The 24549-nt window shown below is 49.4% G+C and overlaps 1 protein-coding gene and 1 non-coding gene across 3 annotated transcripts in view; one reads left to right on the plus strand and one right to left on the minus strand.

The window, feature by feature from the left end:
• LOC146203154 (CD109 antigen-like) overlaps nt 1–24549 on the plus strand; it is a 107581-nt gene that overhangs the window by 36484 nt on the left and 46548 nt on the right. Inside the window, exon 1 of one of the 2 annotated variants that reach the window (XM_084588543.1) lies at nt 5794–6080. The exons of the other annotated variant lie outside the window; for it this stretch is intronic. The gene's annotated coding sequence lies outside the window, so the exon portion shown is untranslated. Of the gene's footprint in view, nt 1–5793; nt 6081–24549 lie in introns of those variants that run through there. 2 annotated transcript variants of the gene reach the window in all.
• On the minus strand, nt 1414–1487 carry TRNAS-UGA (transfer RNA serine (anticodon UGA)). Its single transcript has one exon. It is a non-coding gene; the product is annotated as a tRNA-Ser (tRNA).

The following is a 24549-nucleotide window of genomic DNA, read 5'->3' on the forward strand; positions in this document are numbered from 1 at the left end:
TAGGCCTTCAAAAAATACTGTTACGTGACCAGTTATTTTAAATTATTCGCCAAGTGCGTACAACCAACTTCATCGTAGTGAACACGGCCCAGAAAAGCGGGTTTTGTAATCTCGTACGCGTCTCGAGGAGTGACGCCGCAGTCACGAGGAAGTTTTTTTTGTTTTATTACTCCAGGCGTCGTTTTCGGCTGGTAAAAATATTACTTCACGTAAACGCTAGTTTGATGGAAACAACTTAGCTGTTTTTCGAGATCTACAACTTTTGAATTGACACTTTTTCTCTGAATCTAATAATTAAATATAAGCTAATCTTTACTAATTAATCAACTGTAGTGAACGAAAAAAAAAAACCGTACCGAAGGTTAGCATAGGCGACTATTAATATCTCTGAATTTGTTTAACTGTGTTAGGGCGAACCGTATAATTTAAAACCTTGATCCATGTTAGTTGAGACACCCCGTGTTTGTATACATACATACATACATACATACATACATACATACATACATACATACATACATACATACATACATACATACATACATACATACATACATACATACATACATATATATATATATATATATATATATATATATATATATATATATATATATATATATATATATATAAGGCTTTTGTAAGTGAAATCCGTGGAAGGCTCACAATATATATATATATATATATATATATATATATATATATATATATATATATATATATATATATATATATAAGGCTTTTGTAAGTGAAATCCGTGGAAGGCTCACAATATATATATATATATATATATATATATATATATATATATATATATATATATATATATATATATTGTGAGCCTTCCACGGATTTTCTTTCATTTGTACATACCATGATCTTCTTCTTTCTTTTGTACATACATACCATCGTCATCGTCCCGCGGCGCCGGCTCCAGCACGCGCCTGGGTTCACCATCAGATTAAAACGCTGACACGGCATACCTTGCCTGCCGTCACGACTTGGCCTTCTTATATATATATATATATAGTGCATTGCTTTTGTAAGTGAACCTCGTGCGTTTTATTCTTTATTCAAGGAAGAACCAACTTAGAGACCTAGATTCCAGCCAGAAACAGAGAGGAACCGCTACTGGTTCCTTTTAGATGAGGCGCTTGAGGATAGCGCGCCCATTTTTTATTTTTACTTTTTGTATGTACAGGTGCCCACAAAGGTGTTGGGAGCTATAGAAAATCAGACCAAAGCTTAATTCCTTGCCATTACGAGCATGCAGCTATGACCTGTCGAGTAATTAGGGAGTAATTACTCACTGACATCCACCCAAGCGCAACCAAGCGGCTACAAAGTAAAACTAAACAGCTTCCTCAGAAACTTCGTAGGTACAGAAAAACTCGCGTAGTTACAGAAATATTCGTCCTGGTCCGGGAATCGAACCCGGGACCACCGCCTTTCAGGGGCAGTCGCTTTACCAACTGAGCTAACCAGGACGGTCAGCAGAACAGATGGTAGGGCGAGAGCGAATTGGTCAATAACTCGAAGTGGGAACGATGTTGATCGAATATTTAGCGAAAGCCCCCAAGGTGGAGTAGATTTGAATTACTCATTGACATCCACCCAAGCGCAGCCAAGCGGCTACAAAGGAAAGCTGTATAGCTTTCCTTTGTAGCCGTATGGCTGTGCTTGGGTGGATGTGAGTAATTACTCCCTTATTACAAATACATTTCACCTCGCGGGTTCCCCCTGAAATATTCGATCGACCTGTCGAGTGTATAACTCTGCACGTAAACTGTGTATACCCAACTCCTCAGTGTCAGGTTTAGCCTCCAGGCAGCGAGAAAAGTTTCGTTGAGAAATCTGTGGTTCTGTATCAAGCCGTGATAGCGCAGTACCTCCTGTTTTTCTGTTTTCTTAAAATATTGGGGGCACTCACCGATTTTCTATCAGCTCATTTACGGGGTTATCTATACTTCTAGCAAGGAGGGCGGGTTGTGAAGGTAGAGGAGAACCGGTAGTCATCGTTGTTAATAATAATAATAATAATAATAATAATAATAATAATAATAATAATAATAATAATAATAATAATAATAATAATAATAATAATGACACGAATTTAAGGGAGATTTTCGGAAAAACAAGAGTTGGGGGAAGGAGGTTTACGAAAATTACTGGGGGATAATACTCTTGCCGGAGGCTGATTTCGAGTCTATTAATGCAATTTTTACTTTGTTGAGATGTGTGGGAGTGAAATAAAACTGGTTTGCAAGCAGAGAGCCCGCCGTCTAGCCAGTGAGAGCATAGGAAAACCTACACTGGCCACGCAGTGAGTGTGGAATATAGTGGTATAATTTCGTTTCCTTGGGGGCGGGGCGAGCCCGCCACCAAAGAAACGAGAAGGGTAGAGGTGACAAGGGAACAAAACAGTAATGCAAAACATTGAGCAGAAATAAAAATGCTTGACTCTGCATTGGATGTAACGTCGAGCGAGACAAAAGAAAAGCAGAAGTGAGGAGGAATAAATTGCCAGTTGCATGGAAAGGGGGGGGGGGGGAGGGGGGTCATCTTCAGTAAGTTCGAATCGGTTAAAAACAATTAAAACAAGTGTTTCTGGTCCTTTTAGATTTATATTCTGAATGTGTTGTGTCGGTGGGTTGTAATGCAGAAATGTCGGTGTCGAAGACGAGTGTCTTCTACCTCACTGTCCGGGGTAAGGAGGATGATTGGAAAACATTCCACGCGCAAATCGGGGGTATGTGATTTGGCCGCTTCAGCGCACATAGCATTGTCTCCAAATTCACCCACGTAAGCGTCAACCATTCGCATCGTGCGTAGTTCATTAGCCATAGCTTTTTTTAATCCACTTGTCGGCCGCATTGAGCCTTGCTCTCATCATCTCCGTGGTCCCATTTGCGCCGTTCACATAGGAACCCATACAGGTGCGCTGCCGCGGCTGCTGGACCATTCGCGGCGTCGCCGAGGGCCTCGTTTGCCTGCGGTCGAATAGGGCCCGGGTGGTTCAAGGCTTTCATTCCAATTAGGGCGTCTCGATGCCTGCTTGCCTCCGCTCCGCTTGACGAGCTCCCTTTAAGCCGCGCATGTGACCCATGCGTGACGTGTTCCACTTTCGATGTCGTTATAGAGGATGCGTTCTGCGCGTTCCGTTCCCCCTTGTTACTCCGGGGCGCCTTCTTTTGTCGCGACACCTGCCTTGCAAAACGCGGCTATATATGGCTTGACTCTTCCACGGGGAGGTTCTGGCTATCAAAAGGCCCACGATGTTCTCTGGTTCCTTCCTTTATCACTTCCTATCCAGCACCCTCTATAACTAGGCTGTTCAAGGCTGCAACCTGTGCGGCACGTCATCCGGAAACTGCAGTCCGTATCCTGGCGTATCCGCTCGTCCATGCTTGTTTCGCTGAAGTTTGGACGTATTGACGGAGAAGAGCAGACGTAACGCAAACCCAGCGAAAAAGTAATGAAAATAACAAGCCGACATTGCTTCGCATTTTCCGGGTGCCCAAATGAGCTGAAGCACGTTTTGATAGAACTGTTAGACAAATCTATTTGCGTGCGACCTGGCGCGTCACACCTCAAGATTCTGGGAGAATTGTTTTCCTTTAGCGCCGTGATTACATAATTTATCGCAATAGTTACAAAGACAGTAATTGTTTTCTTTAAAACAATTGATACACTATCTGCCCAAATCATTGTTGCGTTGCTTGTGCTAATTAAGTTCTTCAAAACCCCCCAGCAAAGGGGTATTGCGTAAGGTGTGGGAAGTATTGGGAAATCATTATTACAATAGCGCATATTTTTTTTTACTTTCAGTGAAATTCGATCGCATCGTGTCATGTTTGCGTGTAGGTGCGTGCAGAAAGGTTCAACGCTTTTCTTGCTCGGTGACCAGGCAAGGTTTACCGCTTCGCTTTCTATCTCCACCGCTGACGGGATGGGGATAAGCCACTGATTCGCATAGCCGCGATAGCCCGAACCTTTCCGACTTTCGCCGACTGTCGAAGCTGCCCTTTCTATCAGGTCGTTTGTTCTTGCGCGCGTAAACAGACGCAAAGTCGAGGCATGCGTGCATCGTTATCTCGACTGCGGCGTGAGTGAAGTGCGAACGCCAGCGTAGGTACGCTCAAGTTTCCTTATTTTGACACGACATGCAGTTCTTTCTCCGCATGCACGGCGCCAGTTTTTTTTTTTTTCCTTTTTTGCACTAAGCGCGTCGTTTTCCCCCTGTCGACGACCCACACCCGCTGGGCTGCGTAAAGGCCCCAGAAAGGTGCCGTCCTTCGCCGGAATAAATCGTTTCGAAAGAGCGTTTGTGTCGAGGTTATCCTTCGTCGCGACACTCCGCCGACCGCGGATGGGTGGAACGCAGAGAAGAGGACGCGCGAATGATCCTGTGGGCGTTTTCCCACCGTTCGCTTCCGCCACTTCAGCGTACTTGCTTTCACCGCCGATGTCTCAAGAGAGTTCCATTCGGCAACATTCCTACGTCTCTGTTGTTTGCTGGAAGTACCTGCCTGTAGAACTCGTCATCTCGATCCCTTCAAGACGCAGGCCTCGCGGGTTGTGACAGGATCTTCGCCACGGACCTCGTCCGTGCCATTTTCTCAGAGCTTTTCGAGCGTGATCAGCAGCTTCCTTCTGCGTAAGTGGTTCCTCGTCTTGGCGGGACTGGAAGAGGGGAGATGCGGACTTTCACCGGCGACCCAGATATGAGTTAGCGCGCTATGCGTGTTCTCTACGGAGCGTGCGCCCTGGGACGTCACGTCCTGTGTGTTCCATGGCTTTGGCTAGGCCGCGTCAGGTGTGCCTCTTTCTATGGCTCTACTTCTTCCTTTTGGAAAGGGCCGTGACGTCAGCTGGCGAGATATTGCTACTACTTGTCCTTTCCTTGTCTACCGGGCGTTTCTTGCTGAGCTCCGCCCGCCGGGCTCGAATGATGAGCGCGAGGGGGACGCTATACGCTAGCTGGCTGCCGAGTGGACACTGGTCTTTTCGCCCTTGGATCCACGCGAGCGGCGCTCTTTCGGAACCAGTTTTCATCCTAATAGAGGCATTGAACGCAACGCACGACTGCAGAAACTCAATTGCTGGATACAGCAAAGGGTTTATTTGTTTCCTTTTCTCTGCCTATGCCGCTCTTTGTTGGAACGTTTCGTATTTTTCCCAGAGCGTACTCCTTGTGCGGATAAAAATCGGGTGAAGTTTTTCTGCGCTGCAATGAATTTGCAGTCGCCTCACGACAGCGGGGATTTCCGAGGCTCATTTCTGGCAAGGCAGCTGAACTGCCTTGCCTCTTCACCTCCCAGCCCGGATTGGGAGCGAACTTTTCGTCGTCCACATTTAGCAGGTTGTAGCCGTCGGTGTCTCTTCGAGCGGTTTCGGCTACCGTCTCTGCCGTGTCGTCGCCACGTTGCGTGGGTCGTTATTTTTGCCGCCCGTGAATCACTGTGACGTCATCGCTTGACTCACTGATCGGTCGGCGATTCTGGCAGTTGTCGCCCGCGCATTCGGAAGGAGCGCGGCTTATCTGCCGCCCGGAGGCGGGAAACGCGCTGCGTTACAAACAAGCGCAGGGCGAAGGCGCGCTCCTATGACGCCCATGGCGCTGGGGCAACCCATTGGCCGACGCCGACTTGTCCGGTTCTCGGGAGGGGGATCCCCGTATTGGGACGTCGCTCTGTTACTTCTTTCTTACGCCGGCTCTCGCTCTTCTCTCCCCCTCTTCTCTCCCACCCTTCTCGTGACGTTGTTGCTTCGCGTACGCCGGGGCACGTATCGCGTGTGTTTTGACGGCGCGCCGCCAATCGCTTCGAGCTCGATTCAAGAGCGAGCGGTCTGCTCGTGTGTGTGGTGGCGCAGGGCAGCGTGGAACAACGGCCGTGAAGCCTTCAGGCGTGCCAAGACCGCCGCTCATCGCACAAGTGCGCTGCGGTAGAACGTACGCGGCCCGTGTCTCGAGACTCGTGCTTAAGTGGCGAGTCGTTACCAGCCGTCGTCGAGTGCGCTGCCACCCTCAGGAATACGCATCTTCTTTGCCCACATCGAATTTCGGACCTCCACTGACGGTGAGATTTGAAAGCTCCCTCCTTAGCCCAGCTTTTCGCCAGTGGCAGCATTTGCGGCAGCGCTGGCCAGAATTCGAAATGCGAAACTAAGGAGTCGTGACGTAAACGACAATCGCTGTTTGCTGTTGTCTCTTGCGCTGCCGCTGTTTAGTGTCGCATTTTGCAGTCTTTCGGTGCCATCACAGTGGAAACCTTCAGACTGCTTCACTGGCTTTTACATCTGGTAATGCATGGCACGTCCATGTAGCGAGGCGGTTTACATTCCAATTAGCAGTCTAGCGTCTACATCAATAACTGGTAAGCTGCGCTGTTCGTCGCTAACTGCACACGTCGGTCGAGCCTTGCGCTTCATTCGGCTGCCATAAAAATTTACCTTTAAGATGGACACGTTGAAGCCAAATGCTAGGAAGAAGTTGTCGAGTGAAGTTTATGTCTCATTTCCTGCTGGCTATAACCCCGTCGTCGTGGTGGTGCAGTGGCTAGGGTGCTCGACTGTTGTATCCAAGAGTGCGGGATCGAATCTCGGCCGCGGCGGCCGCTTTTTGATGGAGGCGACAAGCAAGACGCCAGTGCGCGTTAAAGAACCCCAGGTGGGTCGAGATTTTCGGAGCCTCCAACCACGGCGTCTTTCATATATTTAGTTGATTTGGGACGGTATACGCCGCAAACCAAATCAATCCTTCGGGCTATATATTATAGGCTGCAGTAGAAAAAAAAAATAAAGTCTAACCTTTGTTTTTTGTGCATGTGCACCAGTTACAACTTCGTCGCGTTTTTTTTATTATTTTGTGTGTGTGTGTGCGTGCATGCGTGTGCTCGCACGCGCGTGAGTGTGTTATGAGTGAAACAACAAAAAAAGAAAGCAGTACAAGTCCCTTTTTGCTGACACGGGGCTTTCTTTCGTGCATGCTGGACATTATTGACTGCGCAGCATTGCCGGTTGCTAGGATAGCCGTGCGTCACTGTGCAATCGATATCTAGTATTATTAAGCAGCAGCAATGGAAAGGTACAAGGAGATCATAACCTTCTTGGGAGGCACGCAAGACGAGAGCTGACTTGTGTAGACTAGTTTGTCCGCATTAGCACCGCTCCTCTCTTCCTTCGCAGGCTCGGTGGTCGATGCAGTCGGTTCGGACAGAATGTTAAATAACTTGTTGGCTCCACCCACAGGGGCGCTTCATGGGCTACCCTTAGAGAAGGGCGCCTTGTCACAATCGACCAGGCTGTCCATCCTTTTATGCCATCGAGTGTACGGGGTCGGTGTTCTCCTGGGAAATGATGGTCGGTTAGCATAATTACCTCGTGTGAAATCACTGGTATACAGACAGTTCATTCCCAGTTGGCCTGTTGCCTACAACCGCGGAAAGTATGGGGCACTCACTAGGCGTGCGAAGGCCGGCCGGTCTGGGCAGCCGTTGCGGAGGCCATTGCTCCCACCGGCTGGTGGGATTGCGTGCATGCTCGCAATAGTAATGCTACTGGACGCAGTCAGGGCTTCGCGAGGGAACTTAACATAACCTTACAGACGGTGTTCCTTCTTTCTTTTTGTAACAGCCGCTTTCTTTCCCGGTGTATCTCTCCATCTGAGGCCGAAAACTGTAGGAGGGCGAATTAGAGTCGCTCGTAATGAGCATTGTTCTGCGAAAGAAGCCGACCGGCACACCACGAAACGTCGCAAAAACCGCAGCGATTGTGAAAGCCCGCTTCCTTTGTACGTGGGTTTTGGCATCTTCACCCCACTTTTGCGTGAAACCTAACCTTTATTCTTCGCTCTGGAAGAAAGCCAGAGCATACGTCAAATAGAGTCGCCAGAGGGGACACAGAGAGCACAAAGTGCGAGGAAGGAAGACGCACTCGCCTTGCCTGCTACTGTATCGCGTGTCTCCACGCGCTCCGTGCCGTGTGTACGTGGGCTTAACGAATGACGAACACGTACGCCGCAGCTTGCTGAAGACGGGTGCTCGCTCGCACGCGAAGGGAGCAAGCCCCCTGGCTTGGAGGGTAACGAGGAGTCACGCTGAAGTCGCACACTTTCAGGCCCACCTTGAGTGCCGCCCGAGTGGCGTGGGGTTGGCGGAGTGGGCGCGAGTGAGGCTGCGCTGGGAATCCCTCAAACGGGGTCGACGAGTTTACGTCCTTGTCGGCAAGCGCACGTCGTGTGCCGTTAGCCGGTGCTCTTTCTTTTGCATGCCGTTTACTTGTTTCGCATTTGTTAGTTGCAATGTGTTCGGGAGCGCCCCCCCCCCCCCCCCCTTTCCTCCTCCCCAGTTCGGCCGTGGTTTTGGGAAATCCGCCCCCGCCTCTCTCATCCTCGTCTCTATTCGCATCGGTTCTGTGCGAGCGATTTCTTCTGGCGAGTCTTCACCTCCGCCTACCAAGCCTAAGTTGGAGTTGTGGCTGGCATGTAGCGGCTGTCGAGACCTGTGTGATTTTGGAGACCTGACTAATTGCGCTGTCATTTCCAGTTTGTGAAGCTGTTTGTGAAGCTGTTGTGAAGCTATGAGAGACGCTATAGTGGAGGACTCCGTAAATTTCGACCACCTGGGGGTTCTTTAACGTGACATCGCACATCACACGGACGCCTCACTTTTCGCCTCCAACTAAAAGTGGTGTATGCGTGACGCAGAAGAGAAAACGAAATTTCAACCACAGTAATCATTAAAAGCGGGGGAAGCCTTAAAGCGGTAAAGAAGAAATTGGGCATAGCCAAAAACCAGATGTATTCGATAAGGGACAAGGCGGGCAACGTCATCACTAATATGGACAAGATAGTCAAAGTAGCCGAGGAGTTCTATGCAGATCTCTACAGTAGCCAAAGTAGTCAGGACCGTAATGAGATTGGCGATAGGGAAAAACAGTCAGACGTTCCACCAGTGACGAAGGACGAGGTCAAGGAAGCACTAGAAACTATGAAAAGGGGGAAATCAGCTGGAGAGGATCAGATAACTACAGATTTGCTGAAGGACGGGGGGGATATCGTGCTAGAAAAACTGGCCACCATGTATACGCAGTGCCTGGTGTCATCGACGGTACCGGAACCATGGAATAATGCAAACATTATTCTCATTCACAAGAAAGGGGACTCTAAGGACCTTAAAAATTACAGACCAATCAGCTTACTGTCTGTTACGTATAAGGTATTTACTAAGGTAATCGCTAATAGAATCAGGACAACCTTAGACTGCAATCAAGCAAAGGATCAAGCGGGGTTTCGGAAACGGTACTCTACTATCGATCATATCCATACCATCAATCAGGTGATAGAAAAATGCTCGGAATATAACCAGCCCTTATACATAGAATTCATTGATTACGAAAAAGCATTTGACTCAGTTGAAACCTCGGCGGTGATGCAGGCATTGCGAAATCAGGGGAGACGAGCCGTACGTGAAAGTGCTGGAAGATATATATATATAGTGGCTGCACAGCAACCATAGTTCTGCATAAAGAAAGGTGTTAGGCAAGGAGACACAATCTCCCCAGTACTCTTCACAGCTTGTTTAGAGGAAGTATTCAGAGACTTGGAATGGGAGCAGTTAGGGATAAGGGTAGATAGAGAGTACGTCAGTAATCTGCGATTTGCTGATGACATTGCCTTGCTAAGCAACTCGGGGGATGAACTGCAAATAATGATTGATGACCTAGACAGAAAAAGTAGAAAGGTAGGCTTGAAAATCAATATGCAGAAGACTAAGGTAATGTTCAACAGCCTCGGGAAGGAACAACAGTTTACATTAGGTAGCGAAATACTGGAAGTAGTAGGCGAATATGTCTACTTAGGACAGGTAGTAACCGCAGATCCGGACCATGAAAAGGAAATAAGAAGAATAAGATTGGGATGGAGCGCATTTGGCAAGCACTCGCAGATTATGACTAGCAGCTTACCGGTATCGCTCAAGAGGAAAGTATACAACAGTTGCATCTTGCCTGTACTCACCTATGGGGCTGAAACGTGGAGGCTAACCAAGAGAGTTCTACTTAAGTTGAGGACAACCCAGAGAGCTATGGAACGAAAAATGGTAGGGGTAACATGAAGAGATAGAAAGCGTGCAGAGTGGGTCAGAGAAATAACTCAAGTTACCGACATTCTAGTGGAAATTAAGAAGAAATGGACATGGCCAGGACATGTAGTGCGAAGAGAGGATAACCGATGGTCGCTGAGGGTAACAAACTGGATTCCAAGGGAAGGAAAGCGTAGCAGGGGGCGGCAGAAAGTTAGGTGGGCAGATGAGATTAAGAAGTTCGCAGGGGTCAAGTGGATGCAGCTAGCACAGAACCGGGTTAAGTGGAGAAATATGGGAGAGGCCTTCGCCCTGCAGTGGGTATAACCAGGCTGATGACGATGATGATGATGATGATGATGATGATGAATCATTAAAAAGAAGTTGCCAGTAGCAAAAAGCAGAAAAAGAAATTCGGTTTTCATGATAGAATTTGTGCAATTTTTCCAGTTAACCTGGTCGTACAACAGGAATTTCTGTAGTAACACCGAAAATTTCTGTTACATTAGAAAAAGACTCCAGTACAACAGGAAAGAACTGCAGAAAATTCAAACGTTTGCGACTGAACTACAGAATATTTTGCCGTATTGGTTTAGTATTTCTTTACGACTGGGTTGCGCCCAGAAGCGCGTTCTGTGGGCATGTTCATTGCAGAATTCAGCAGACTTTCTTACACGCTTCGTTAAATAGAGGAGTAAAATTTAGCGCAGTCTGAGCCCGCGGAGAGCTACGCATGTGCAGCTGGCCTCGAGGGTACACATTTGACGACATGGGCATCAGCACTTTCTGAATCTATCGGAGTTGAACCGCATCTGGTTAGCGGATATTGCTTAGTGAGGGTGCATACAATTTTTATTTTATTTCCACGCTATAATTCGCCCCCTATATCCGCATTCTTAAGTGCCTTGCCGCACCGCATCTATAGACAAGCGTCAGCCCGCAGCGACAGCAGTGACTTTCGTTTATTTGTTTATTTATACAGAATACCTACAGCGCCCCCACTGGGGCATTGTTGCAGGGGGAAAACCGCATAAAAACAAACAGACGGACAATAAAATAAATTTGACAGATGATGCAATGAGAGAAAGGGGAAAAAAAAAGGAAGAAACGTTGCAGAAAACTAAACATGCGCACGTCACACTAGAGAAAAAAGCAATTTCAAAATGCACCACTCCTTTGACGATACAATAAATGGGGCAAATGATGCAATGTACTAAGACAAAGAATGAGAAATAAAAAAGCAGAAATGAAAAGTGCATAAAAACAAGCACGCGCACCACATATGCGGAGGAAGTAACAAATAACAGAAGAAAATACACAAGGATAATAAATAATGCTACACTAATAGTCATGTAAATAATTATGTTAGCAGTAATAGCTGGGATCGTCCGCATGGTTGCTGTATACATTGTGTGTGGCGCACTTGCTTGCTTTCGAGTGTATTGACGGTATTCCGACAAATTGTGGTGCGGTTGCTTGCCTCGAGAGGCACAGTAAGGATAACCGCATCAGTTCCTTGCTATTGGATAGAGGGGAAAGCGATGGGCAGCGGCGTGCAACCACCTCGCCGAACTTCGCCGTTAAAACTCGATCAGTTAGTTTGCGGCTCTTAATCTTCATGATCAATTCGGTCGCGAGATGAATAGGGCGAGAAAAAAACGCTTGAGGCTCGATCACACGCTCTCGTGCTCTCAGCGTGAGATCTTTATACACGCGATATTCCATGTGCGTGTAATCGAAAGTCTAATGGAGTGGAGTCGCTGTCAGATTCCATTCATCGTAGTACAGTCCGAACGTCTGTTTATGCGGAAAAGAGAGACACCGTCGTATTAATCAAGTTCGAACTGTAAAATACTCTCGCGCTGTGTTGTGAACATCGTCGTCTTCAGGAAATTTCTTCTGCGCAGCTCCTTCTTTAACCTTGGTAAATGCGCCATACACATACGTCATCTGGGCGAGTGCGGTCGAGGTCCGTGAGCGTAGTGTCGGGCGAATCCACCTAGCGGCGTCGTAAAAAGAGGTGGCGTAGCGGAAGCCACTCCCGCTAAAGACAGAAACCGCAGCCATACCAGACATGCTGCCGAAGCCGTCGAACAATGGGAAGCCAGACTAGACCGTTGCCGAGAATTACCATGCGCGGAAGCGAGCCGAGACCGAAGCGGCAGCGGCCGATGATCTCGTGAAACTTAGTTCAAGGATAGCTGAATCTCTACAATTTTTTCCCCTCTATTTTCGATTTGATATTCAAGTGACTCAACATCGGTCATAAAAAGAGAATAAACTTCGCTAGAACCTGGACAGGATCACGCGGAGTTTTTTTCTCAGAATATGATAATAATTTTTCTTTGAATGTTGTTGAGCCTACGAATACACAAAATGTACCACACTAAACGCCACCTTGAAGCAGGGTGAGACCCATCGCGGGTGTGCAATGGTATAGGGCGCTCGACCACTGTGCCTAAGAGTGCGGGATAGAATCCCGGCCGCGGCGGCCGATTTTCGATGGAGGCGAAAAGCAAGGCGCGCGTATGCTGTGCGATGTCAGTATCGTGCGAAATTTCCGGAGCCCTCCACTACAGCGTCGCATAGCCTGAGTTGCTTTGGGACGACCCCATAAACCAAACCAACCAAGCAAGCATGGTGAGCAGGATATATAGGGCTTATCGCCCCAAAGTGACTTCTGCAACAATGGAATCAAAATAAGCAGAACCAGATCAAGCAGAATAAGACGCGCACTTGAACAAAAGCTGAAAATACGATGTTGTAGAACCAGCTCAGCACCGTGAGCTTAACCTTCGTTGGAAGCTTGTGTAAAAAGTCAATCCACGTAACTCACCTAAAGCCAAGAGAGCAAAATTAGAGCATTCGTAAGAACCTCCATGTATGTGTTACATGTGGAACGAGACCTCGACTGCTGTCTCGAAAGTCGTATTTCTGTTCGTTGATTTCTCTATACCTCTCGTTTTCTCAGTTTTCCCTTAAACAGCCAGCGTAGTCGCCCGCCGCAGTCGCCCTGTTGCTGCCAATTATAGGAGCGGAGAAGGAAGCAAATACAGCGCTCCCCATTGTAATTTTATCTGGGGAACAGGCTTCAAAAGTGCTGAACTGCTTTCCAGCCGCGAACAAGAATATTAGCACAAGCGACGTGCACGCTTTCAAATATTCATACGTACGGGTGTGTTTCTAAGGAAGCGTCGCTTGTCGCAGAATAGTCGTGCTGCGTTTTAAGCCTACACCCACGCGTTGCTGCTCACAGCAGGGCCATGTTTGCTGGCGGATATACTATACGCGAACATTTCTCCAGAGTTTCCAGTTTTACACGTTATAAAGAATCAATTTTAAAATTTAGAATCAGAATTGACAAGTGGCATTAGCAACGAACCTTTCGGTAGCTTATACAGTACACGAAATTCATAACGTGCTGTCTGCTGGCAAACAGTCATTACCAGGCCTCGGCGAAATGCACTGCAGTTCTGGCCCATCTGTCTCAACCTTCTGTAGAAGCACTATTAATACTTTTAAACAAGATGCCGGTTTTGGGAAAAGTACCTCGGGTGTGGAAAAAATGCGTTGTCATGCCGTTCCTGAAACCTGGGAAGTCACCAACAAAGACCAATAACTTTGACGAGCTGTCGTGCCAAATCTTTCAAAATCATTCTATTAGATCGATGTTCTCGAATCACGCTGAACTTATTCAAGCAATATGGTTTTAAGAAGGCATGTTCGACAACTGACCATCTTTTCCCTCACGAAAGTACATTCCGGGAAGCATTTATTCTCAGGCAGCATTCCTTCGCGGTCAGTGCGACTCGTCATCGGCGGCGACAAGTCCCAGTTGTCATCTGCATCGAGCGATGTGGCGATCGGCGGCGTAGCAAAACCGAGGAATGACTGGCAACGAAGGCCCCCTCGCAAGAGAGCGGCGACCGTGTGCGGACCCTCAACTTTCGGAATGGTCTCCTCGGGCGAAGTTCGTGTTACATGAAGGATCACGCCAATTGTTTTAAGGCGTTGCCATGATTTAGGTTTCTTTTTTTTTTTTTTGAAAAGCGATTCCTTTTTGTAGCACAAATTTGCCGCACCACTGTGTCCAGTAGGGATTTAATATGTGGTCGACATCACCGACTACGTGAAGACAGCCCGAGGGGTTTCGAGAGAAAAGTTCGAAAAGTCTCGTCCTCAAATGTGGCCATAGTGACGCAAGGTGTTATGAAATCCGCGCGTGTGCGAGTGCCGCGTCCTTCGCGTGGTCAAGGAGTCGTAAATTCAAAAGTACGAGCGGTCTGCTGGCGCCCACCCCTATAGTCATCCGCCTATACTCTATGCGGCCGCCATATCATTGCGCAAGCACGAGCAGTGTCCCAAGCAGGAGCCCGTCCCCTATACTTAAAGAGACACTGCAGCACGTTTCGCAAAACTCCGGCTTTCAGCACCAATCTACACTTTTTCATGCTAAGAACTCGAATATCAGATTGAAATTGGATAGAATAAAGCAGAAATACGCAGCCGGCGCTACGGGGCTCGCCGCCTGTCGTTCCACCACCTGTGATTGGCCAAGATGAGGAAAAGCTGCTAATGTGACTGCGGCGTTGCGCTGTGTACTGATAGCAGCTTTCCGCGGCGTTGTGAAAGTGATCGGGGCATGCTATTTCCACTCGAGTGACCATTGAAAATTCCACCGGATGTATCCGTACCAGGTGCGCCCACAATCGACGCAGCATCTCCGATGTAGAGAGCGCAGGCCAGCCGTCAGCGTGTACCAGCTTTGCATGAAAGCTTGCTGCGGTACAGAGTAGGGCATTTTGAAAAGCAGTTGATGTCATCATTAGCATAAACTACATGACCCCCCAGCGAAACATTGGCGCGCATGTCCTTGGGAACGAAGGGTGGCGAACAATGTACAAGCCGACTACTACCATCGCATGCCTCCTTCCCCGTCCGCTCCCTTGCTGCGGTTCGCTGTGGTAGCTCCCCCCCCCCCCCTTTTTTTTTTTTATTTTACTAATTTCTAACCAAAAATACTTTGTCCAGATGGTTCAACTCGAAGCCCTTTGGTTCGCAAGACGGTGCGGGCAACTCTTATTTCTATTCTTATTTCTTCAAGGCTCACTCTAACGTCTGCCCCGCCCGTGTTCTGAATAAGGCGTGGTGTACCGAATTCCATGCTCCGAGCGCCCGGCGTTGTACTTTGGAGAGACAAAGAATTCTTTGGAAAGGCTGAAACAGTACCAAGCTGCTACAGTGAGCGAAGAGCGGTTGCCGAGCTCTGCGATGCATGGGAGATTTAGTATAGCGTGATCCGTCACCGTGACCCTCTACTGCGCGCGGCCGGTGGCGACGTCCAGCATATGGCGCTAAAGGCGTCAAGGGGACCTGGGCATGCGCAGTGGAACACGCGGTGGCGGGTCACGATAACAGAGGCATGTGCCGTGTATTAAAGGATCTCGCAAAGCCGTCACAACCTGCGAAACAACAGTTGGGTCTTCTTAATCACTTGCTCGTTCGCAAAGTAATAATAATAATAATAATAATAATAATAATAATAATAATAATAATAATAATAATAATAATAATAATAATAATAATAATAATAATAGCTCAACAGCCCGTGCGGCCGATGAGCTGTGCGATGTTTATCATAGAAGCCGTAATATGTACCTTTGCGCAAGAAAACGAATGTCTATACGCAAGCACAACCATGCGCCGATGTTGCCTGTTCCATCGCGAGATTGCACTCCGTGAACTAATGCTTAACGCAGTGGTTCACATACAAATGAGGCGTGAACGGTCAGAAGTGCAAGCTCTTACCTCTCTTTTCCTCCTTTTAGTAAATGAAGTTCTTGGGAACTGTGACTGCCGTGAATCTTTTGTGAGAGAAAATCGAAGGGACCGCTCTTTAAGGAACAAACCCTGCACGTACTCAATAGGTTTCCTTTGGTCGGCTTGAATTTAGCTCTCCTCAGCAGCGTCCTATTGCGCTGCAAGTTTTCGGAATTGCGAGAAACGACGGAAGACATCTTCGCGGCCACAGGTGCTCGTGCACACATGCAGAGTAGTGTTGGATCGGGTGCACAAAACTAAGTTGACATGCTTTGTACGTCCGCAAAGCAGGTACGACGAGGAACACCGCACGCCGAAAGCCTTCACTTCAAGCTTGGGGTGACTTCACATCGGACGGCATGAGCGGGGTTTCTCTCTCGGCTCTCCTCTTCTGCAGCGATCGCGCGGGCCGGCGCAGGATATTTGAATACGCGTTTTCAGTGTGCGATTGCGCCGGTGTTTTATGCATTCATAATCGAAGAAATAACTTTACAGACGTAAGCAACAAATAATATACCTCAAAAACTCTAGAGTATTAGCACATTTGGAAACCGCCTCAGTGTCCCTTCAAAGCATCGATACCTTTTCTAAAGAACCGCCCCTTTCCGAGGTTCTCGCTCTCCCGGAACTTCGAGAACTCTTCAAAACACCGGTCGCGGAGAAACAAACCTAGAGTTGTTTATTCCAGAGGTTTAACTCACGCAGCCGCGTTAGTTCCTTGATCCCACCGTAACTCGTCCCTTCGAGAAAGCGTAGCCATAAAACCCTTCTTTCGGCTGGCGAGGTGTGCGCGAGACACTCGCCGAAAGTTGTGGCGACATCGATGGGCGTGCACACATATACATGCGGTCGGCTTGTCGAAAGCTCGTGGACGCGGCTTCTTCCCGCGACGGGCGCTTGTACGAACTGGTGGCGTAAACGCAAGGGTATGTTGCACATAGGCGCTGGCCGTCTTGCTTGCAGCACGCTGTTCGGCCTTCGCGTGCAACGTAGCTGCTTTGTGTGGCTGGCTGCGCTATCTCGCAGCTTCGTTGATGAAAACAACGGTTGCGAGGTTTTGATTTTTGCGGCAGCTTTCTGTGGCGTGGTGCAACGGCAGAGCAAACATTACATGTCAGCTGGTAGCGCACCGATAAACTGGCACGGTGTGTGCGCTCTTCCATTGGGCATGGGGCGCAGCTCACTCTCCTGGCCAAATTGCTCTCGCATGCGCGCCCCGGCCGAATGGTTTCCCTAACGATTCTATTGTCTATTCCGGACGTATTGCAGCCTTACGCTACGACGATTTCCCTCGCTTCTGCGCGCCTTTCACTTTCTTCCTCAACCGCCGCGGCAACGTCGCGGTGGGAACGCGGTCTTTTTTATCGCCCTTTGTTTCGACTGCCTCATTTTGCTTCTGCTTGCGGACACTATTAGGATGATCGAAACTTCCTCCCGCAGCAGGTACACGGCTCGTTTCTCTCCCATCCCTTTGTAACACACGGATGCACTCGAGCTGCAAATGAGGCTGGGCTAATCTTAACAGGGAAAAATAATTTTACTCTTTCTCCTCAAAAAAAGAAAAAAAAAAGGGGGGGGGGGGGGGGGCATTTGCGTGTGGCACTTCTACCTGACCACAAAGCGTGTCTGACGGAAGCACCCCGTTTCAACTTTTACCACCTAGGAATCTTTAACGTGCATCGATTTTCCGGCCGCTAAACCTCCGCGAGTAGGGTTGTCTCTCGTTTTACAAAGTGGCAGTGATGATCACTAAAAGCTTGAACATCATACATATTGATGGGCAGGGTAGTAAGTTCGTTGTGAGCAGTAGGCATACCATGTGGCTGTTCAAAAAAAAAAAAAGAAAAAGAAAAGAAAACGGCTCGAGGAAGTGCGCTTTCGTAGTTCCTGCAGATCTTGTTTTGCTACGTTCGACCACTCGACCGGCCACCATTTCGGCCGCCTCATGCGCACTATAGATGTAGCGATGTGTTGTTGCCTTTGTCGCGCCCTGCGTTGTCGTAAATGTGAGTCATAGCTCGACGTGCGTGATGCTTCCGTGGCGAACAAATTTGCTCGATTTTCCGCGAGCTCTATTTGCGGTCTAGGATCAATCTTGCTGCTTGTATTTGCATTGAGGAAGGGTTGGATGCTAGTCGAAGCCCGACCTCGCGCCTTGATAAAAGTAAAGAAATATATTAAAAGTTATTGCCATGTTCCTGACGCTGGAAGCAAGTGGGGTAGCTTAGGACTGTAGGCTAATGAATGTGTGCAAGATAGCAGAGGCCCAAATTAAGCAACTATTGATTAAGCGAGCAGCGAAGTGAACCTTTAAAGGTGGAGCGTAAGTGCCCTCTCCCCCATCCTCCAGTTTTGTTTACTGTAGAGTCGGTCGGTGTCGCCGTGTTTATTTCAGTTCTCCATGCGTCGTACACACCTTCAGTCGTGGCGGGGACACTGCACCTAGGAAACGCGTTTCCGAAGGGTAGAGCGGGAAGTCTGTAGGTGTGGTCGGCTTAATTACCTGGTACATTACGAACGGCATGAACGCGATCCCTTTGTGCACAGGGGGCAGTTGCAGTGGCACATTTACTTGTCGTCCTGCTTACAAAACGAACGTGAAATCATCTGCAGTGACTTGCTTTAATAGGGGCGGGCGCAAGAAACAGCGTCACGCGACAGCGCGTCCAGTTTTCGACCCATGGGATTCGTGCTCTGTAATGAAGTGGGAACGTATTACTTTATTGTTTTGATTGCGGCTGTGTGAACGAGGGCACTAATGATATTTTCAGCGCTTAAAACAGTCGCTTTCTAAAAAGTCACCGCCTAGCAGCAGTGGTCACCATGCTGTATCTTGCTGATAATATAAACAGTCATCGTATTCAGTCAAGTATTTAGTTTACACAATTCTTAATTCTCCCTTGTCCTGGTTGCGTTACCACAGGCGCCCAGTTTTGTTCCGGTATGTTTTGGCATTTCGCAACTATGCACTTTGCATTCTCATGTGGTTTCGTTACAAATTTTCCGCAGGCGAAGTTCATGCCTCAGCAAGCGCCTCACTATTGAATTCTGCGCTCCCTCTAGTCTATAGTTGTCGCAGATTTAGCGTTAGCATATTGCTACCTGTGTACAGTGGCGGCACTAGTCTGTATGCACGCAGCCGGCATTTTCTTTTGCTGCATGCAGGGAAAGTCCGCAGGGGCTGAAGGAAAACCGCGCCATTGTATGCATCGCTAGCCCCTGTCCTGTTCCCTGTCTCGGGAAGTGCTCTGCCATCGCGCCAGCCGTCGCCCAGAGACGCCACGCGACAGGCGTTCGTCGGCGCCGCTCTCCGCTTGAGTGCTCCGGGATGCTGCGTTGTTTCCGGGGGTTGTTTTTAGTGTACGGCCCGACGGCACTTCTGTTGATCTTGGCATCTGAGTGCATGTCCGTTCTTGAGTCTGGTTAAGAGCTAGCTCCCTCCGAAAGCACCTCGCCGCTCGCCGCCGAGTATTCCTCCGATGTCTTTGTGCTTGTACACGTTCCATGTTGTGTTTAGCTCACAAGGACGGTGTGTGTTTTCGTCTTTGCCTCGCGTGCCCTGTCGAACGACGATGAATGCAGACAGACAGGCGGCCTTCCGCCAGGCCAGCAGAGCGAGCGTTTCCAGTGTTGAAGGTTGCAGTCCCGCAGTAGCGCAGACAAACTTGTCTCGAACCCGCTGAGCAGCGTGGTCTCTCCTCTGTGCAAGAGCAAGCGCTGCGGCATCGAGCGCTTGCGTTCCGCCTCCTCTCGTGACGCTCTGGGCGCCCGCATGCAACGAGAGCGTGTTCCGGGGCGCTAACGGGACGGCGTCGCGACTCTTCGCTGTCCGATCGGGGACCCGAGGGTCGTCGATCGACGGACGGACACGGGTGAGCGCGTCAATGTGTCCGTGAGGTGACCTTATTACTGCGTCGACCGAAAGCGAAAGCTGCGGTATTTTTTCCTGTGGGGAAAACCGCCTTCATTCACGCCGGGTCACAGCCGGCACGTGCACGGCGTGAGTGTGCCGTTGCGCGCAGAGCCGATCTAGTTTCGCAACATGGCTGGAACGCGCTGAACTGTGAATGTTTGATTTTGTAGTTCCGCGGGTGAAAGATGAACCCTATTTGCCCGATGTGTTCTGCCGCTATTCTGGAAAGTGTATGCTGGGGGTGGTTGAGATGCAGCGCGAGTATTGAGGAGTAGCATGAAGACAGCGCAGATGAGACACTAAATATAGCAGCAGACTTGTGCGGCCCTTGACTTCTGCGATGTAGTAGGCTTAACGCGGGAGTGTTGTTACCAGTGCAAATACATTTGTTGTCGCCACTTGTGACGGCGGCCAGCCAGCAACAGAAGTACGTGAAACGGCTCACTGGCAATCGCGAGGTTTCGTGACGAGAACTGCAAAGTTTTTTTTGAAGGCATGCTGAGTAAATGTTTTTTTTTTTTTATTATTATTATCTGCTGCTGCGACGTCGTACTTTGTTTGTCCCCCTGTAGATGCCTCCGGAACGCTTCGTACTCGTGCACGTTCATGAATGGCCCTAGCTGTTTTGAGTATCGCGCTTGTGAAAACTTCAACGTGAAACGTAAAAGGGGAGTCAATTTCCGCAGTGCCATATATTCCGGGAAAGGGTGTTCCTAAAGATTGTCAACGGACCAAGCAGCAAGGAAATTGTGAAAACTGTGCGAATTATGCAAGGGCTGTATTGTCATGTGCAGTATGAGAGGGTACAAAATGTGAGCACCTAATTGATTACTCCATAATTATATGGAACAAGCAGTTTTTTTCTTTATTGTAGCTAGGCTTTTTCTGTGCTTGTAATACTAAAAAGCAGGTGTTACCATTTGTAGGAATACCGAGAAAATTCGCACTTTTATGCACGACGTTTGCTGAATGTTATTGCACACTTGCAGGCTATGCACACCAAGGGAAAGCAGCAGTACTAGTAAGACATCCACGACTCGCATTAACCCATTAACCCGTGGTTTGTATGTACGGATTTTCACGCGGTTGAAGACTATAAGCTAAGTTTGAGGAGGGCGAAGCTTATATGTCAGTGAACCTGGAGCACTTTTGTCCGGACATATTTCTCTTGAACCACGCAACTCGCCTCAGTCGGAAAGGGCTTCTGCCACGGTACATTGGTAGTGCACAGAAAAAAAAAAAAAAAAATGTACGAGGAGACCGGTGTCAAATGACAGCAGTCTTATCGCCAAGGGAGAGCGGGAGCTACGCTTGTCACGATTCAAACGTGAACGATGTCACTGCGTATGTGCATAAACTCACTCCGTCGACAGGGCCTCTCCGAACCCCCGAAGAATCCCGGAAGGTGTGCCAACACGAACTTGGAGCGCTTCACCGGCAAACATTTCGGTCACTCAGGCAAGAAAGACCTGACTAAGCGAAGGCGAGTGCGGTTGGTAGATATACTCATTACAGCTTTATTTCCAATATTCTGCATTCTGTTCCTGTTTGGCGTCATATATCCGTTCATGTCTTAAGGAAAAACAAGTCGCCCGCGGATAAGGCGTCGTGTGACGTCCCACAATCGCCCATTGCGGCCCGCGGCTGGCTCTCGGGGATGGTGAACGTAGCAGGCCGAAATCCGCTTATCGCCGGCTGCAAAGTTGGAGGTCTGATGGAGTGGCGTGCGATTAGACAAGCGCGTGACCTTTTCCGTACGCGGGCCAAGTTCCCAGGCGTGTACCTTACGGAGCTTGAGGGGGACGTCACGTGACGCATCATCCACGGCCCAATGGTCCGCCGTGTGAGTGCATGAAAACGGCATGCTGAAGCGCTAGAAATGGCGCACGGTTCGCCGTTTCCTTTTTTTTTTTTTCTTTTTTTTTTTTTTGCGATGAGGAGGATCGATGGCTAGTTCTTCGCGGCGAGGCGGAATCGCAATGCTACATAGCGCATTGCTTTTTGCATTGTAGCGATGGATCCCCTGTTCACCATTCCGCCAGCTGATGAAGCAGCCTGCAGCTGCCGAGGCGATGTGCGCAGTGATTCGGCCTCGCCTCTGCTATTCTTCGATGAATGCGAAGAAATGTTATTTTCAAAGGGGCTTTGAAGATTTGCTGGCCGCCGGCTTTGTATACATTTGTGCTTTTACTTGCACCTAATCACCCCAAGAACTCAGTGCGGGGTTTACATTGTGTTCGCAACACAGATCACCTGCAAATAGTGGATTGCCGCTTGACGCATCCTTCTCCAAAACAACGTCCGTTCCAGCCAGGACAAAAGTGGAGGAGTTCAGTGATGGGATGAAGACGACGGTGTTTGCTTACATTTTTACAAAGAGCAGGGTGTCCCTCTCGGTTGGACATTCACCAAAATCTCTAAAAGGCTGGGCCAGTCTAGCAGGGAGAGGCTTGACGATTTCACTCTCGCACACAGCAATACGCAATCACATACACATACACCTCGCGAATGTGGACACGCCTCTCTTTCTGGTTACAGTTTGTGGATGAAAAGGATGCCGCTAAGGTAGTCAGTGGTCGAAGCCAGTTGCCCTCACCTGTCCTTTACAGACGCGCGCAAGGGGGAGGGAGACCAGCCGGAATGCGTCCACTGTTCACAGATCTGGTCGCGATGAGTAGAAAATGTAAGCCCGCCCGCCGAAACAAGGGCTTAAAAAGCATCCAAGCTCAGCCGTCAAAGAGAAGCTTTTTGCCGACGGCCTCATGGGGACGAGACCGATTGCACCCAGATGCCACGAAGCTCCTGTCCGGGTGGTCTATTCTGGCAGGCTCGACAGAGGCGAGTCTGATCCAAGTGCTTCAACACGAAGGAAAGACGGGACGGCCGCTTCCGGCCGAGACTGGCTTGTCGTCTGTGGCCAAGTGGTCACACGCTCCTTAAAAATATGTATTTTTCGTCGTTTCGCAGTTTTTATAAACCCAGAACGGGTGGTTATCAGTTCAAAAGGTTTTCATCTGACTAGTTGCTGGCTACCTGTACATCCGTCTGCAGTAACATCTGTTTAGTTGGTGTGTAATATTCGCGGTAAACAGCTGTTTACTTGAATATCAGAAATACTGACTGAACTGGCACCTGTAATGATGCGATATTTGTAAGTTTTGGATCGCCAAACGCTGCTTTACGAGCTGTCGTCTTTTTAAAGCTGTAGATTTTACTTAGCACCTGCGAGCACGATATTGCATTATAGTAGTTAGTTATGTGACGTTTGTTGAAGATTTTTGCGGTTCCGGCTGACATACCACTATCTGTAGGACGGACGCAAAGACGGCCTGAGTGGCGGAAAACCAGTAGTTTCGCGGTCCGGGGGCAACATCAGTTGCTGACCCAGTTCCTAGAACTGGCCACCGTGCAGGGGTGCGTGCTGCGCGCACGTGGAAGGAAGAGTCACTGCATGCAGTGTGCTTCTGGGTAGAGGCAAACTGGCTGCTGGTCACGTATGCTCGACTGCTGCGCATTTCCTGTTCCACCAGCACGTCAGAACCGGCGTCTGCGCGGGCGACTCCGTCCGTTTGTTCCGCATGCGACACACATGGTTTGTGCTGCCCTTCAGGCATCTTCTGGTGACCTTCAATTTTCGGCTGAGCGTCCCACGCACTTGGTGGAAGTTGTCATCGCGGGCTGGAGGAAGCCCGTGCAAAAGGCCCCTGACAAAGGACGCCCGCCGTCGCCAAGCTCGGTAGAAGGCCCGAAGTCGCGACGGCGATTGACGTCACACTTCCGGTTCCCTTGTGAACCGCGCTGCGCGCGTGGCCACTTGCTGCCCGGCTGGCTAATTCTTTCAGCCTGTGTGTGTTGTGTGGCGCCGGCGTGGAGCGCGTGGCCCAAGTGGTTTGGCCCAGTGGCGGAGCGCGGGGAATTCTCGGCCGGCCCGTGTTTGTGCGGGGCCGTCTACATCCGGATGCTTTTCACGAACGCAGGACGCGGCCGCCGGTAGCGGCAGCGGGCGGAGAGGGCGGCTCTGCTCTTCTCCACTTGTTCCTGTTTGGCGGTGCTCTTGAAATTTTGCTTCCGCCGCGAGGCACGCACACACCTGTTCCGCACGCGAGGGGGCGAGTTGCAGTCGACGGCTGGAGGATAGCGCTCAGACAGGAGGGTAGCGCGCAGGCGTCACACAGCAATTATCCGCACGCCGATCCATGCCTGGTGGCCCTTGGAGGTGGCAACAGGCGAAGCAGCGGATAAGTTCAGTGACGCTTTTCGCGTAAGCACTGGGGAGTCGCGGTGCTTCCGCGGTTCCCCTCGGCGTAGTTCTCTTTGTCACGATCACGTTTACTCCTTTTTCACAGGAAACGTAACGTAGGCGCTGTCGCGTTACCACAAGTCGTTCGCAAAAACGATGACAATGCGTTGGGCCTTGACGCGTGATTCTTTGTACTTCGAGCAACAGAAAACATGCGGCATATCTGAGTGAGGGCAAAGGGGAGGGGGGACAAACGAGGACCAGCTACGGCGACTCGGCAGTTTCCGACACAGCCCATTTGGTTATCGGAGTCTGCCAGAGCAGCGACATTTCTTTCCCATGCGAGGTTCGTGCTGCGGTGCTAGTGGGAAGACGGTGCTCTCTCTACGGATCGGCGGTAGCGTGCAGCAGGAACAGCACGTGCGACCGCAGGCCAGGAACGCGACGGGAAACGTCGGGATTTCATTTTCCCAGCGCGCCGGCATTGTCCCCTT

The sequence above is a fragment of the Amblyomma maculatum genome, chromosome 1 (genome assembly GCF_055883805.1).
Source record: "Amblyomma maculatum isolate TAMU_Amacu chromosome 1, ASM5588380v1, whole genome shotgun sequence".
NCBI lineage: Eukaryota > Metazoa > Arthropoda > Arachnida > Ixodida > Ixodidae > Amblyomma > Amblyomma maculatum.